Below are 17,593 nucleotides of genomic sequence, written 5' to 3'. Positions count from 1 at the left end.
ACTCACAGAGCTCTGCCTGCCTCTGCTTCAGTAATTTTTTAAACTAATATTTAAGGCAAAGTGCTGAGATTAAAGGCACGCTGCGTGACCATCTGGCAATTTTGTTGGGTTTTAAAAGGTTTTTCGTTGTTGTTGTTTTTGAAAATCACACTATGCGTAGACATTAACATTTTTTCCTTTCTATTTCGTCTTTATAATTGTGCTTATTTTTCTTGTCTTATTGTGTCGTCTAAAACTTCAAGGGCTCTTTAAATAAAATTATACTGCAGGGACACTTCTGTATTATGTCAGGCTCTAAAAGAATATCTTTAATATTTCACCATTAAATATTTGTCAGAGAGTTCTGAAGGGCTGATATATATATATAATGTGAGTACACTGTACCTGTCTTCAGACACACCAGAAGAGAAGAGAGCATCGGATCCCATTACAGATGGTTGTGAGCCACCGTGTGATTGCTGGAAATTGAACTCAAGACCTCTGGAAGAGCAGTCAGTGCTCTTAACCTCTGAGCCATCTCTCCAAACCTTCTCTGCATATTCCTGTTTGTTTATTAAAGTATTTCTTCCCATGAATAGATACTGATAGTGCATGCTTTTTGAATTTTTGGATACTTACTGAATTTATTCTTATTTATATCCCCACCCTGCACACACACACACACACACACACACACACGTGTGTGTGTGTGTGTGTGTGTGTGTGTGTGTGTGCCTGAAGCTGGACATCCAGATGCTTGTGATCCAGGGACCCGATGGAGGAGCTGGGAACTGAACTCGGGCCCCTGACATGCCGCCAAGTGCTCAGAACCACTGAGCCATCTCTCCAGCCCCAACTTTTTAAATTTTGAATTGGAACAACTATGACTTTCTTTGTTGACTTGTTAATGTGATAAATTCACCAAGTGCCTCATACTAAACTATTGTTACCTCCCTGTTCCAGTCAAACCACCTTCGCCGTCCAGGTAAAGCCAGTGTTTCTCCATTTCATATTATGCTGACTTTTGTTTATTAACATCTCATCCAGGACTTTTTTTTCTTCTGTGCTCATGAAATAAAGCTATTTTTGTTGGTGAATGGTGTATATTAGAAACTGACGTTAAAAAAAATATTTTGAGACAAGATTTCTCTGTGTAGCCCTGGCTGTCCTGGAACTTAACTCTGTAGACCAGGCTGTCTTCAGACTCAGAGATCCACCTGCCTCTGCCTCATAGTTACTGGGATTAAAGTCGTATACTGCCACCACCCACTGATATTTAAAATTTTTAAATTAATAGCTGGGCGGTGGTGGCACATGGGAGGCAGAGACAGGCAGATTTCTGAGTTCAAGGCCAGCCTGGTCTACAAAGTGAGTTCCAGGACAGCCAGGGCTATACAGAGAAACCCTGTCTCAAAAAACCAATAATAATAATAATAATAATAATAATAATAATAATAATAATAATAATTGACCTTAAAAATATCAATGGACATTGATGCTAACAAACTTCTTCCTTTAAAACCTTAATCCTGGGTGATTTCTGGAACACTCGGCACACTTGCCTAGCATTTCAGTCCTGCCTTCCATCACGCTTCCAAAATCCATTGATATTATTGATTTATACAGTCTAAATATTCTAGAGTCCTCTCTTTGCTCAACGTATACTAGGGTTAGGATTTCAGTTCAGATTGTCTACCAAAGTCCGTGCATTGGAGACTTTGTCCCCAGAGGATTGCCAGGGAGAGGAGGTGGAACCATAGAAGATGGGGCCTAGGAGATCTCTGGGTTATTGGGTGCACTTCTTTGAAGGGTCATGTGGTACCCCAGACTCTGTTCTTCCCTTAGCTCCCAGCCAAGTAAGCAACTTAGCCTCACCGTGTCACTTCCCCCTGATGAATTATTTTGCCACAAGCCCAAAGCAGTGGGCCAGTCAGCAATGCCCCCAAATCACCCCACACTCTGCTCCCCAGACGATGGAAAGTACCACTCACTTCCTGTGACTGTGACTCCTTCAGCCCCTCTTGTGGACGGCGGCGTGTGTCCCTTTTGGTGGATGGCTTATTTGACTTAATAAAATGTCCTCAGGGTCCACCCTCTGTAGTGTGGGTCAGAATTTTTCTCCTTTTCGAGGCTGAATACTATTCTACTGTTTTCATACATATGCCATGTTTTTGTTATCCAGACATCCTTTGGGGAATATTTGGATTACTTCCACTTCTTGGTTATGGTAAAAAAAAAAAATGATGTTATGAAGATGAATGTGCCATATCTCATCCAGTTTCCATTCTTTGGTTTCTTTATCTAGGAACAGATTATTCGATAATATGTTAAGCCTACTTTCAATTTTTTGAGATGCCTCTGTTTTGTTTCCTCAGTATCTAAGTCTTTTACATTTTTACCAGCCGTCCAAGTAAAGCTGAGGTGTCCCTGAAGGGTCCCTGTGTAGAGTGAGTATCCCCTGCCACAATCCTGTGCAGTGTGAGCTTCCCTTGGCCTCCTCCCCCGGCAGCTGCAAGGACCATGCTTGCAAACCCTCCTCTGGCTTCCAGGTCTCAGTCTATATTCCACCCCTGGGGATCCCCTCTACTCTTCTGTAAGCCTGAGCATCATTGCAGTACTTGACACCTTGCTGTGTGTGTTGGGCGTTCCTAGGTGTTTGTGGTAGGAGGGGTTTGAGGAATAGCTGGTCCACACTTCGCTAGAAGCAGGGTGTCTTCTAACTCACTGACAAAGGAAGTGCTGAAAGGAGGGATACAGGCTATCCCCACTTACAAGCATGGATGCAAGCTCTTCAATAAAAGATTAGCAAACTGAATCCCGAGATATATTAAGTGAATATCCCACAATGGCCAGGTGGGGTGTGTTATTGGAAGGCAAGGACAGTTCTATTTTCAGAGCTCTATTAATATAATTCATCATATTAATAGGCCAAAAGGGAAAAGCCATGGATGATAAAAAGGCATTTGATAACGTTCAGCATCCATTTTGTGGGAAAACCTCTCTTGGCAAAATAAAAATAGACACTTCTTTAGCATGCTAAGACAACCTCATAGAAATAGCCCATCCTTGAAGGGGTGACCCGCTCTGCCTGGGACACTCTTTTGCATGTGTGTGTGTGCGCATGTGTGTACTGTGGGCATTCATGCATGTGTGTGTGGTTGCATGCAGAGGCCAGAGGTCACCCTCAGGTGCGGCTCCTCAGGTGTCATCCGCATTGGGTTTTGCCATTGTTAGGCAGGGTCACTCGATGAAACCTAGGGCTCACAGCCACACCTGTCAGCTGGGGCTCCACTTGCCTTTGTCTTGCATTTCCCAGAGCCTGGGTCACAAGATTCATACATAGGGGCTGTAGGTCAAATTCAGATTCTCTTGCATTTTTATGACTGAGCTACCTCTCCAACCCATGGAAACCTTCTGAAGGTATCGGGGTGTGCTCCGGTCATATTGGCCCAAGTTGAAGGTGAACCCCTCTCCCCTACCGTTGTGGCTCAGCTCACCGTGAGGACACAGTTTTGCCTTCCAAGTTCATAGTTTGGGCCCAGAGACTCAAAATTGTTGAACTACAAACTAGACTGGATAGGCTTTTAGGAAAGAACAAAAGAAGAGGTCATAAAGTCAGGTATAAGGAGGTGCCAGGACAGTGGCTATCACTCCAGTTTTTAGGAGTGTCCCTAAAAGGTGCAGGGGACAAGGGACACTCACACCACATAGGGACAGGGTGCAGTGAGCTCTTCCTAAATCTGCTTTCCCTGGTCCCCTGCCCATGCTGGGGTCTTTTATTGTGAAACTGTGTCTCATATCGCTGAAACTGGCCTTGAACTCATTTTTTAGCCAAAGATGATCTGGAACTCTCTTGACCCTCTTGATTCTCCATGCCCAGAGCTGGGGTAACAGCATGTTCCACCATACCCAGTTAATGCAGTGCTGGTTATCAAATCCAGGGCTTTGGTGTGCCTAGCAAAGAATCTACCAACAGAGCTATACCCCAGTCACACAAACTGTCCTTCCAATGATGACCTCCTGACCTGTTGACTTTGCCACAACTGCATCATGGTAAAACCAACATCCAAAATCGGGACAGACTCGGATATGTGTGTTTGTCGGATAGTTTGTCTTGGCTTCATTAGCTCTCCAGACCAAGTATTACAAGCAATGGCTCAGTGGTTCTGGCTTCAGGGTCTCTGCACTCAGGCTGCATGCCAGCGATGGTGGAAGATCTGAGACTGGCACCTTATGCCATGGTTTATCCTAGACACTGTGCACACTGCTTCTGTTCAGCCTGACAGCAGAAAAATGTCACACGGGGCCACCTCACCACAAGGGGGTGTGAATTTCCAGGCAGCTCAGAAGGAGAAAAATAGCAGACGGAAATTTTCTAGAAAATTCTATCACACTCTGTTTCTGTGGATGGGGTCAGGAGAAGCACCTCTGATTTGGGGTGCTTCTGACAAGCCTGCTTGGGGGGATGTCATCCGCTAGTGGTAACTGTCCGGGACAGATCAGACTGTGGCTTGCCAAAGCAGGAAGCCTGCATTTGTGGGTTATACCCACCCAGATTTGGGCACCTCTCTCTTCCAGACAAAGTGGGCCAGCCTGGAACTTTAAAAAAAAAAAAAAAATTAAAAGATTGGGGAGAAAAAAAGAGAACGGGAGAGAAAGAGACAAATAAACAACTCCAATCCCAATCGGGCAGACACAAATAGCGACTTTTAATTATATAATCTACTTTTGATGAATTTATTTCTGACAGTTTTATAGGTTGACGAGAGAGTGCATTTTCGATGCAAAAAAAAAAAAAAAAGCCCCATTATTCACTCCAAGCTCTTTGAGCATAAAAATTGTCAAATGATTTTAATACAGTTTTAAGTTTTATGTTTATTGTCAAGGAAAAAAAAGTCCACAGCAATTACCGAGTCACATGCCCCTTAAATCTTTATGCTTCTGACAGCAAGAACAATAAAATATGTTTTTGCCCAAACCTTTTACCATTCAGATTGACGTGGCTTCTGCGACAGCTGCTTTTCTTCCATCTGAACACCGTTTATGAGAAAGCTAACTCCGACCCGCTTCCTCCAGGGGGTGGGGACGGCGTCCACACAGCTCCACAGTACAGAAATTTCTAGGCAGGAAGCTCAGATCCAAAGATCTGAGTCCAGGAGGAAGAAGGCAGGAAAGCCAATGGGCAAATGCATCCTTTTACACAGTCTTTGAGGCACCTCGATGATCTGCAGGGAATAGAGAGTAGGTATCTGTCATCTGTGTATGCCATTGGTTATGGATCAACCAATCAGAGGTCCACGGAAAAGACAGCTCACCTGCCTTCTGGTCCCCTGCAATTAGAGGCTCGGAGAAAGCTGGGAACCCATTGTTGGTTGCAAACCCAGGGAGTACGGGTAAGGAGTAGCCAGGGAAACACCAGCGGGGTTGTGATGGAGCAAAGTATGCCTCGGACTTCAGGAATGTTGGCAAAGCATACCCTCCTCCCGCCATGTACCCCCACGGACGGCTTGGGGGAATCACACCGGCTACCTGGCTGGTCGTCGTTCTAGTTTGCTTTTAGAGGAGGGACATGTCTGACTCTGGTTGCCTAGGTGTGGACCGAGGGCGGTAGGTGCAGTCCCAGTGAGTAGTCTCTGAAGCGGCAACCTCACGCTTGAGTAGCACACCAGCCAGCGAAGGCCAGCCTGCCCCTCGGGAAGCCCAGAGCCTGAAAGGAGAATGCCAGGCAGGTGGCTGTCCCTGGCTGTCCCTTCATTCCCCAGAGCTATACTTGAACCCCAGCAGCCTGACTAGAGCCCAGCATCTCACGAGGCCCCCAAACATTGATGTTCTTTCTGAGGAACTGCAGACTGTGGTGGCAGATGCCATACCACTTGCTCTGCAGCCCATCAGAAGCCCTCGCGGGTTGCTTCTCTGCTGGGGAAATGACCTGCGGATAGTCTTCCTCAGTAGATAGCCCTCAGCCTCAGTCTGTTGGGCTAACAAGCAACTCTGCTCTTCGCTATGTCTGTCTCTAACCCCGCAGACCTCCCAGGGTGCTAAGAAAGCCTTGTTTGGTAGAGCTGGTCTCTTCGGAAGCAAAACTAGGCTGTAAAGAACGGCATCACCCCTCCAAAGGGCATGCCAAGGTCTCTTTAGAGGTGGGACTTGTTAATGTGAAGTGAGGCTTTGTGTGGTGTTTGGGGTGTAAGATGGCATGCGCACTCCGAGGGTTTGGGAGGAGGTTATCAGAGTCCTGTCTGGGCAGGTCTGAAGAGGCTGTTGACTACAACAGGCAGGACCAAGGCCTCTTCCAGACAGTCTGAGCTGACTTCCTCATCCGTCAGGGCTGGCATCACAAGTTTTCTCAGAGTCCTCATGGCTTCTTCTGTCTTGTTTAGGGCATATTCTGCTTGACAGTCCTTTGCCTAGGAGGAACATTTACTACAACGTTAGTAAAAACAACTGTGATTTCTGCTGATTTTTAATGCTTCTTTTCTCTCTCTCTCTCTCTCTCTCTCTCTCTCTCTCTCCCCTTTTCTCTCTCTCTCTCTCTCTCTCTCTCTCTCTCTCTCTCTCTCTCTCTCTCTCTCTCCTCTTTTCCCCTCTTTAGACCCCAGGCTCAAAGCAATAATCAAAACAGACTCTGACCTTGTTGCCTATGACCCAGGGTTTTCTCTTCAGGATGTTTGCCACTTCCAGATACATTCAACTGTCAGCACTCAATCAGATGGCCATGTCTGCTTACTCTGAGTCCTAGAGTCAAGGCTATGGCCTGTTTTGGTTACTGCTTTATCCAAAGGATGGCATGGCGCCTAACAGATAATAGATCTCTTTGAAATTTGGATTGACAGATAGGGTATATGTGCTGAATGGATGGAATGCATAGATAGGTGGATAAATGGATGGATATGATAATGGGAATGGATGGAATAGATATATACATGAATGGATGGATGTGTGAATGAATGAATGGAATAGATAGATGGCAGGATGGATACATGCAAGAATGAATGGGATGCGTGGATGAATGAATGGAATGGATGCATGGAGTAGATATATGCATGCAGGCGTAGATGGATTGGATGCATGCATAGATATGATGATGGATGGATGGATGGACACATAGATTTATGGATGGATGGGTGGATGGATAGTTGGGTGGATAGATAGGTAGATTTATGGAAGGATAGTTGGGTGGGTGGATGATTGAATGGATGGATGGATGGATGGATGGATGGATGGATGGATGGATGGTTGGATGGATGGTTGGGTGGGTGGATGGATGGATGGGTAGATGGGTGGATGGATGGGATGGATACAGGCATGGATGGATGAATGTGTGGACAAATGAATTGGATAGATGGATGGAAGGATGGATGCATATGTGATGCATAACTAGATGGACTGATGGTTGGGTTAGGTATATAGGATAAATGAATGCCTATATGGGTGGATAGATAGGATGGGTGAATGGAGGGATAGTATGAGTAGATGGGTGGATAGATGGAAGGATGGATGGGTGGGTGGATTCATCTCTCCTACATTCACAACTTCCCTTGCAAGCAGACATGGCCATGTGGTAGAGTCTTGCCAGTTGAATGTGTTTAAGAGTGCCAAACTTCCAGCGTCGATGCATGTGGTTCTAAAGAGAATACACTGAGTCCTAAGGAACAAAAAACTATAGTCAGAAGGTATTTGGTTTACTAGAGTCTGTGTGGGAGGATCCAGTTCCCTCCACTCCATTGGGCTCAATCTCTTTACTGTAGTGAGAAATCCCTGCTATTAAATTACTATACAGAGACTCAGTTATCAGGAATCATGGAGCCCAGCTGGCGCGTGCCTGTGACAGGTGCCACAGAGAGTAGGTCTAGTTTTTCTTTGCTTTCAGTGTCCCTCCTGGCTTTTTCAGAGTGGGAGGAAGCCACATTGAAGCTCCTCTCCTGAAGGAGCAAGCAGGCTGTGCAGGCTGGGAGACTCAGCGGCAGGAGAGTCAGACAGCCCGGAGGAATTTGGACTCAGTGTGTGTTCCAATCCTGACTTGTCTGTGACTCTGGGCTGTCACTTGTGGGTTCTGATGCTGATTCCAGCCTCCCAGAGATACGCCACCCTCAGAGCTCCAGATTGCCAGCACTGGGTCAGGCCTCTGCAGTAGAAGCTTCTGTAAAAAGGAGTCATTGCGATCATTATTGCTTTTCTTAGGTCCTGGTGTCTCCGCTGCAGGAAGCCCCTCACTGAAAGCATTTTGTCTCCTTCCATTTCCAAGCCAGACGGCCCCATTTTTCTCCGACTTTCCACCGTCTGTGAGCTGCCCGGTGCCTATTACACAAGCCCCAATGCATCTTTGAAGTGAGCAGCTAATTATGTTCCAGGAAGTTATAGATCTGGAGTTTCCCCAGTGCCAGAGGCAATCGCCTGCCCCAGCTCTCATTTCACAGAGAAACCTTCCAGGGCCTGATGGAGGCTGTAATTGGGAGCCCCCTCTCAGCCCCAGGGACCCATGGGGGTGTGCCTTCTGTACCCGGGGAGGCCATGAGACCTTCACCTTCTCAATGCAACCTTTACAGGCTTGGCCCTCTCTCTGCAGAGAACGTTGGTGTCCGGGGAGTTGTCTATAGTGGGCTAGGGAGGTAAACAGGGACTCAGATGTCCAGGGCCAAGACCAATGGGAAATGTCCCTTCCATTCAGTAAAAATCTGGTTGGCAATGAAAAATTTTTGTCGCGGCTGAGCAACTGAACATCTTGTGTTTATTTTATACATAAAGGATCGGACCCACCTCCGACTCCAATACTAGTTCATCCTGATTGGCTCATCTCTGCTCCCTGCAGCCAGAAAACCCCCTCCCAGGGCTGCCCCCAGGGAAATCACTTCCTTCCTCTACAGTTCAGGGAGCAGAGACAGGGGAAGGGTGTGAGGTGCCCAAGGTATAACCCCACCCCCCAACATGAGCACCTTTCTAAATCAGGCACCTGGCTGGATTCCACCTAGACCAGTCGCCATTCCATTGAGAGACCCTTCCCATCTCCTGGGTGATGAATGTTGTCCAGCCAACACCTCCTCAACGCTGATGACTTGGACTTGAACCAAGTGAGGTTTCTGGGAGCCATGACTGTTCACTCAGTCCTTAGCACCAAGTACAGATTAAAGCAGTCGCGTCGGTAAATGCTCCTACCAATGGCCAAGGCGAAAGTTAGTGGGAGGTGACAGCGGTGCAGCACTGGGCTTCGAACACAAAGTAGATGACCCCAATGTGAGGATCTGATATCTCCTGATGTCCATACCCTGAGTTGGCATTGGAGTGAGTCTGTGAAGCTGGGGCAAGAGACAAAGATCTGGGTGTCTAGGTGGAACCAGGGCCAGTATCGACCTACTGTGTGGCATATCTTGAGAAGATGACTGCCTCACACCCTAATTCAGCCATGCCCCTACACATCACCTCCCCCTGTGTCTCTTGTCCTGGATCTCTTGTCACATGAAGAGCCATAGGCGAGGCAGGGATAGCCCCGTGCCTGTTTTGATTTGTGTCTTGTCTGATCTGAATGGATAAGCTCCTTCTCGTATGTTGAATCATTTGACCTTATCTTAATAGATACGGAGTCTAAGATAAAGAAGGTGATAGTTCTGATAATTTCTGACTACTGGGAATTTACCCAGCATGCTCTCTCCTAGGGGAGCCTCACTTTATGAGCTATCTTGACAATTCTGAGTGAGTTCCCAGCCACCACATGCAGAGGTAATAAGGACAGACAAAGCCTGTCGGGACTTTGCACAGAGCTGAGAAGATACTTTCTTCAGTGGCGTGTTTTAACCCCTCCATGAAGGGTGAAGTAAATGGATTGAGGAAGGCAATTCCCCAGGCCTGGCTTGGTCTGGGCTGAGATCCCCAATGAGAGCTATCTGCTTGTTCAAGGGGGCTACTGCGACACAGAGAGCCTCGCTCATCAGAGATGAGGAAGGAAACAGGACCACAGGGAGATGCGCTCCCAGATGTGACCAGAGGTCTGAGAGGAACAATGGAAGTCAAGGATCCTGGAGGGCTTATCCGTGGGCCCCTGGCTGTGTTTCTGGGCTCACTGTGGAGTAAAACACCTTAGCAAGGGAGGAGCTTTGTCGAGACAGACAGGAAGAAAGAAAGAAGGAAATACACAAAGAGGCCAGGGCAAGATGTACTCCTCAGGACACCCTCAGTGACTTCCTGTGTCTAGCTAGGTTTCACTTCCTTCTTTTTACCACCCCCTCATGATGCCATCACCCTGTCAATGTAGCAAGAGATAATCTATAGGATGCATCAGAGCCCTGAGGTCACTTCTCAAAGCCTGTCAACTGGCAAGTAAACCCCCAATATAGGAGCCTTTAGAAGGAATACTTAATAGTCATATGATGATAGTCAGCTAGCTATCTACCCTCCTACCCATCCATCTACCCATCAGTCCATCCACTCATCCATCCATTTATGTACCCACTCATTCATCTGTCCATTTATTGACTCACCCATCCACCCATCACTGCTCTACTTGCCCACAACACCAATCCATCTATTCATCCATCCATCATCCATCCGTCTGCCTATCTGCCCATCTATCCATCCACTCAAGCATTCATCTATTATCCTTCATCTGCCTTCTATCTGTCTGCCCACTAATCCATCTGTCTATACACCTACTTATCATCTATCTTCCCATTTATCCATCCACTTACCTATCCAGCCATGCATCCATGCACACATACATCAATCTATCCATATACCCACCTATCTATCCATCCATTCATTTAACCATTACCTTACACATCCATCCTCCCATCTATTCATTTACTTATCTATCCATCTATTATTACATTTTATCTATCCACTCATCCATCTATTCACCCATCCATCCATCCACCCACCCACCCACTCACTCACCCATCCATTAATCCGTCCATCTATGTGCTCATTCATTCACTCATTTGTTTGCTATCTCCATGTCTGACCATCCACTTTCTCAGTCACCCATGCATGCATTCACCCACTCATTTAACCATCTATGTACCCACTTATCTACTCACTTCTTCATCCACTTACCTCCATATGTATCCATCCACCTATTCACCCATCCATGATTCACCCATCTATCTGTCTATCTGTCTGTCTGTCTGTCCATACATGCATACATACACCTATCCAACCACCTACATACATCCATCTACCATCATCCAGCTATTATCTTTCACATACATACATACATCTATCCAGCCAATGGCTTCTTGAGGTCCAGCCTTGTACAAGGCATTGTGATAAGTGTTTGTAGAACCATAGAGAGAAATACAGCCATATCTCTGCCCCAAGTAAGCTTCCATGCCATGAGGAAAACTTAGTGAAGCTGATGGACCTTGCAACAGCAAAGGGACCAACTTGGAGGGGGTGTGATCAATGATGTCTTCATGCCCTGGAGCTTAGTTCATGCCCTCCCCACTGCTTCAACCAGACTCTGGGCATTCTGGGGGCCCCTAGGAACCACACTGTCTTACAGAAAGTTGGCTCAGAAAAGGCTAGGTGAGAGGAAAAATGAATGGATAGACAGATGGATGACATGACAGGTGAACTACAAGACAGAAGGCTTATCCATAATGCTGTGAGATGGAAACCGGTGCTCTAGAACCTTCTGTCCTTAGCCAGGTATAAGTCACCCCGCAGGACTACCGGTCTATGAGCCCAGAGCTTAGCCTCCCTGCGCTGTCAGGTCTTCTTATTGTGACCACCAGAGAACTGAGCTCAGAGCAGGGCCTGTGGCTGCCCCTGCCCCCAAGCTGAGTGGGTCTCTAGGCCCCTCTGGCCCCTCTGATGGTGTCTCCCGCCCCTTTCTAATGGGAAGATCGATCTCCTGGATGGAGAGGCTGGGATCAATAGAGGAGTTGATTAGTTCTACATTCTCACCACCATCTGTTTCCAGCGAGATGGTGTCACAGAAAGGGCATGGACCCAGAGCCAGCAGCTGGGCTGTGTCCATCTTTGCCACACACACTCGCAGCCAACCGCTTTCCCTTTCCTCATCCTTCTGGCCTGGAAAATGGGGTTGCTCCTGTTGCTCAGCAAGGTCTGCGACCCTGAGTGCCAGGCACTGAGTTTGAAAGAGAAGGAAGGTGGATGCAGCCTAGGGGAGAAGGACCTAGCCACGCCTGTCCTGGGTTTTGATGAGATTCTTGCCTCTGGGAGACAAGGAGGGCACCTGGGCCATTCTTTCCCATGTTGGTGTCCCTCAGGTGCCACAGACTTGCAGCAGGTGGGTAAGCTGGGGTGAACAAGGGAATGTGTGTGCGTGCCAGGGGTCATGGGACATTGGACCTCCACACTTGTCCCTGGACAGTCAGAGTCCTGGGGTGTAAGATCATCAGAATGAAAAGCAAGGCACGAGACCCACCATGCTCTACCACAGCACAGAGGGTCTTGAAAGAGTCCTGGGATTTTCTGATTATTTCAATGGAAACTTGTCAAATTTTTCTGGTCATAAATCTAGTCCTGACTCAATACATATGGAAAAGACCAGTAGGAAAAGTTTAAGGTCCTTCTTAACTCTGTCATCTACAGATAGCCACCCTTCATAGCATTCCCTCTTTCCTGGTGTCTTAGTGACAATAATAATTAAAACGGTCACTCTCAATGCCTTCTTGCTCACTCCATGGCTCTCAGGTGGACCTTGCCTGGCTCTGCTAGCTTGAATTCTCCACCATCTCTGACATACCCTGCTGATCGTCACATGTGTGTGCAGAGTGGTCCTTGTCATCTTTGATGCCATGCCACCTTGCCCTTACTCCCACACCCTCCAACACCAGGCTGGGTGAAAGGCTACAGAGAGGCCCAGCGAGTCGGTGAGCGTCAACAGCAGGCACCGGTAACAGATGGGTCCCGCAACAGAGTCTCACAGAATGGCTGCCCTGAAAACCGGCTTTATAAGAGTGGCTGTGGCTCTAATGTGCCTTGCTACATCACATTCCTGAGTGGAGGGCCTGTGGAAGATGAGCTCCCCACCAACAGGGGTCACTTAAGGAAAGAGCAGCAGAGAGGAAAGCTCATGCAACAGCACATCCAAAGGTCAGTCAGAACCTTCTGTGAGGTCGCTATGTGTCCGAGACCCTCAGTGGACTGCTAAGGTGAGAGAGGTTTACTCTGCCCTCAGTTAGGTGGAATTTTGATCAGGGCAGAGAATGGGACCACAGAGGTCTGTGCCATAGGACGAGAGTAGTCAAAAATGGCAGGTGTGTCTGGGGCCTAGGGGCTCCACTGCTGAAGGAAGATGGGTTTGACATAATGCTAACAATTCAAAAACTGCCAGTATCAGTATACTTAGCCTCCGCTTCTGGAAGATGTTTGATGGGGCACCCATCCTTGCCAACATCTGGGCTCACCAGCTTGCCCCCTTCACCGAAACATTCCCAAACGCAAGCTCAAAGATGCACTCGAATCTGCTCATCCTCACACTCAACGCACACGCAAGTACTTGCATGCCCACACACTTGCACACTGTGTACCCACATGGCTGCATTCCTGCATGCACATTCGCAGGCTTGCACACCTGTGTGCTTGCACACTCGGTTTCAACCATCTCTTTCCTGTCTCATTTACTCGGGCTCTTTTGCCACACCTGTCTTCCTGTTTTGCCTTCTCCTTCTTTCCTTCCTTTTTGCCGGCTCCCTCCCTGTCACCCTCCCTCTGCCCGTGCATCTCTGACTCTTTGTGTCTTTCTCTCTCTCTATGTCTTTCCCGCCACCGCCCTAGGCTGCATCTCTTTCCTGGGCCCTAAATATGCCCCATCCCCAGGACTCTCCCACTAGGATGGGTGCAGCTAGCAGGGGACCTGCACCAGTCCCTCCCACCCTAGGAGAGGTGCCTCTCTCTTCCCCATGGCCCGTGTGGGTGCCGGTGATTTCACCTGCCTTTGGATATGAAGCTCAAATTGCACATCAAAAGGATAATGCATCTTTAAGCTGTTACAACGACTTCTCAATTTTTCATTTCCTGTCAGGGTGGGAGCTGCAGGGGGCAGGGCAGCCGCCGAGCCTGTCTCCTGCCAGCCAAGTGTCTGCCTGGATTTGAGCAGTAGGAAACCCAGGGGTGATAAATCGCTATTTCTAAGTAAATTTCATGCATTTGCCCTTTGGTTAAAGTCTCCCCTCTCAGCACTTTCCCTGTGCACACAGCCCGACTAATAACGCACCGTGCAAGCTCTCTCCACTGTGACAACTGATTGCACTTTGAAGTAATAATGGCTGATTTAATAATTGGTATAATTTTTCACTAGTACCTGAATGTCATCGACGCACAGAATAAGCTACCTGGGCCCATGGCTGCAGCTCTTTCCGTTCTCGGGGAGATCAATAATGCATTAAACCCCCAACCTGGGACCCCAAGGGGCCAGGCCCAGGGGAGGTAGAGAAGGCTGTAATGGGGATGGGTGGGGTCTTGCTACAGCACCTGGAGGGCAGAAAGGCTGGATGAGAATAAACTGAGCTCCCAATTACAGGAATCCTCGACCAAGGCCAGCCCACCCTCTACGTCCCACGTCAACAGCTCTTTCCTCAACCCTCAAAGGTGCTGAGTAGATCTGGAAGGCTGGAGACCCAGGAAAAGTCACCCCCAAACAGAAGCTGCCATCCATACTAACTGGGCACGGTGCGTATGTGCACACACACACACACACACACACACACACACACACACGGAAGTGTAATCAGACCCCTTCATTGTTCGTTATCGTGAGGGGCCTGGTGTCCTTACTGGAAACAGAGTAGCCAGAAAGAGCCACAGGGTGCCTCCGGGCATATACTTGTGTTGGCCCATCTGTCCCTGTGCTACGTGAGATGCATGGGGCTGTCAGTGTTCATATGTGTTCATTTGCTTGGTAAAGGTCAGAGTAGAGACTCTCTGCCCGCCGTGGCCCTGAGAGCCTACTCCTTGCTCTTCATCCACACGGACTGGCCTAGACACCGCGATGGCCTTCTTAGAAGGCAGATCACTCCTCATGGCTTCTCTGCTGAGGGTACCCTTCCACGGCTGCCTGGATAGAGGACTACCCAAAGAGAGGGCATAGACTCCATAGACGCCTTTCTTCCTGTCCTTGTTTGTAGTCCTCACATACTCTGGGCCTATTGCCATGTCTGAAAGGAGGTCTTGGGTGCCAGGGGCCCTCAGATCTTGTGAAGGTGTAGTCATGGGATGACTGTATTGTATCATCTTTACTACTCCTTTTTGGTCCTGGGTAGATTGCACTGGAAATGGTGTGTGTGTGTGTGTGTGTGTGTGTGTGTGTGTGTGTGTGTGTGTGTGTGTTATGCTTATATGTGGGATGTGGTACAAGTCCAAGCATGCGTGCATGCATGTGGATGCCAGAGGAGTGTGTCAGGAGTCCTGCTCCATCACCCTATGCCTTAGTCCCTTGAGACAGGCTCTCTCACGGAAGCTGGAGCTAGGCTAGTGGCCAGTGAGCCCCAGGGATCCTGCCTCCATCTCCAACAATGTCGGGGTTGCAGATGCACACACAACCACAACCAGCATTTTACATAGGTTCTGGAGTTTTGAACTCAGATTCTCTTACTTGCAAAGCGAGCACCTTTACCCACGGAGCCATTTCACTGCCTGGAAGTATATCCATTCAGGCCTGGAGTTCTGTGCCAGAAGGAGACAAGCCATGGCTGCGTCTGTGAGCAGTCAATCCTCTCACAGGTCAGTTCTATCCCTACAGAGATAATCCCCAGATTATCTCCTGGGGTTTCCCAGGACTGCACAGGCATCACAAGGGCGTGGAGCCCTTGTCTTGGCCATAGCTGGACCAGTGAGGCGCAGGCTAGTCACCTCCCCAAGGGACTCTGCACCATTCCCTCCACCCCTATCCCCCACCCCCACCCTCCCATGTCTGGCTGTGAACCAGGAAATGGATTTCAACTTCACCTCCTCCCCAGATAGATCAAACATCTTAAGTGAGATTATTCACGGCCTTCCATTGTTTCTAACTCATTTCCTATTTTCCAGTTGAAGAACCTGCCAGAAGCGCTCTGTGGCAGAGATTAAAACAATTTCAGAAGCAGGCACCCAGCGCTTCTCTTTGGATGGTAAGCAAATTGGATGTCTGTGAGAGGCAGGCAAATTTTATTATCAACACATAGTTTGCTACTTAAGTATCCTTAAGACCCCGGGTACTGAAGAGTCCTCGGCAGGAGGGCTCCCGAGAGGGGGGCAAGATGAGGGGCGGGAGGAGACCCCCAACCGGGCCCCTTCAGGCCCAGGCACAGTGGGGAGCTGTCAGACCCTCAGGAGCAGACAAACCCACCCACGTCATTCTCTTTCCCAACTAGGCACCGGCTTGCATTTTTCTGAGTGCTTTGACCTGTTCGCCCGCAAAGACACTAAGAGAAGGAAGGCGCTTGTATGATCTCACACAGCAAATGCAGTGAGTCAGAAATAGAATTCGACCCTCACTCATGGCAGCAGATTGATTGCAGAAACAGCTGATTCATCTTCTCCCTGTAGTCTGAGAGTGACAGAGGAGACAGCTCGGGAGGAGGGGCCCTGGTCCCAGCCAAGGAAATCTGACTTGCTCTCCATACTTGTGAAACCAGTTAGCTCTGACCCGACCCTCCGTGGGCTCTGCCAAGGCCAGAAGAGCCACCCTTCTGGTCAGTAGGAATGCTCATAAACAAATGTTTTAAGCAACGGTAAATGATGAATATGGGTAATTTGTTACACGGCTATAGCTATCTCATACAGCCATCTATGTGTGTCTGCAAGACAATAGATGCAGGCCTACATTCCCTGCATGGTTCCTGAACCCACACTGACTGCTGGCCTGTCAGACAAGAAAGGTTCCTGCTGCTTGTTGCATAAGGAACAGAGAAGAAATGTGCCTTACCCTCACATCCTAGGGCTCTCCTGACTTTTCCTTATGGTTGCTTCCCTCCAGCCAGATTCTTTGACTAACCAGGCCGTCCATGAGCCGCATGCTCTGCCAGGACTGCGGTGTAACACCCTCAGGCCATCTTGTGAGAGAGGCATTACTTCACATCTTACAGGTGCAGGAACACACTCAGCAATGCGTCCTATAGACAGCAGGTATAGAAATGGGGCTACATTCAGGGCAACCTGTATCTACACCTACTTGTTGACAAAAAACTTTGCTCAGAGTCTTAGTGAAGGGACACAGAGGCCCCCAGGCAAACCCTTCTTGATGACCTAACTCAGAGCCGGCTTGTGTCACAGTCCCTATCTGGATCCCAGTTGGGCACATTCTGGTCTTCAGACTACCCAGGAGAACTACCTAGGACTACCCAGAACCCCTGGTTACACAGGTGGGACCCTGGTATGGCAGCTGCCACTCTCTCTTCTCAAGGGCTTCACTGGACCTCTTCTGGCCCAGATCTTGTCACTTTATGGTGGTTCCAGCTTCTGAACTGGCCCCTGTGATTCTCTGGCCTTCCCCAGCTGCTCCCATAGGTGGAGAGCAAATGCTTAGGACTCTAGGTGAATTCCCCAGCTCAGCAACATCCCTCGGGGCTCTAGGCTTCAGTTCTCTAGACATGGTGCCAAGGAAGAGATGACTAACAAGATCTCTCAGCTAGATCATAACCTAGCAAGATCTCAGCCAGAGCACAGGCTAGCAAGATCT

This window comes from Mus pahari, chromosome 3, assembly GCF_900095145.1.
Source record: "Mus pahari chromosome 3, PAHARI_EIJ_v1.1, whole genome shotgun sequence".
NCBI classification, from domain to species: domain Eukaryota; kingdom Metazoa; phylum Chordata; class Mammalia; order Rodentia; family Muridae; genus Mus; species Mus pahari.
Note: the sequence above shows the minus strand (reverse complement) of the source record.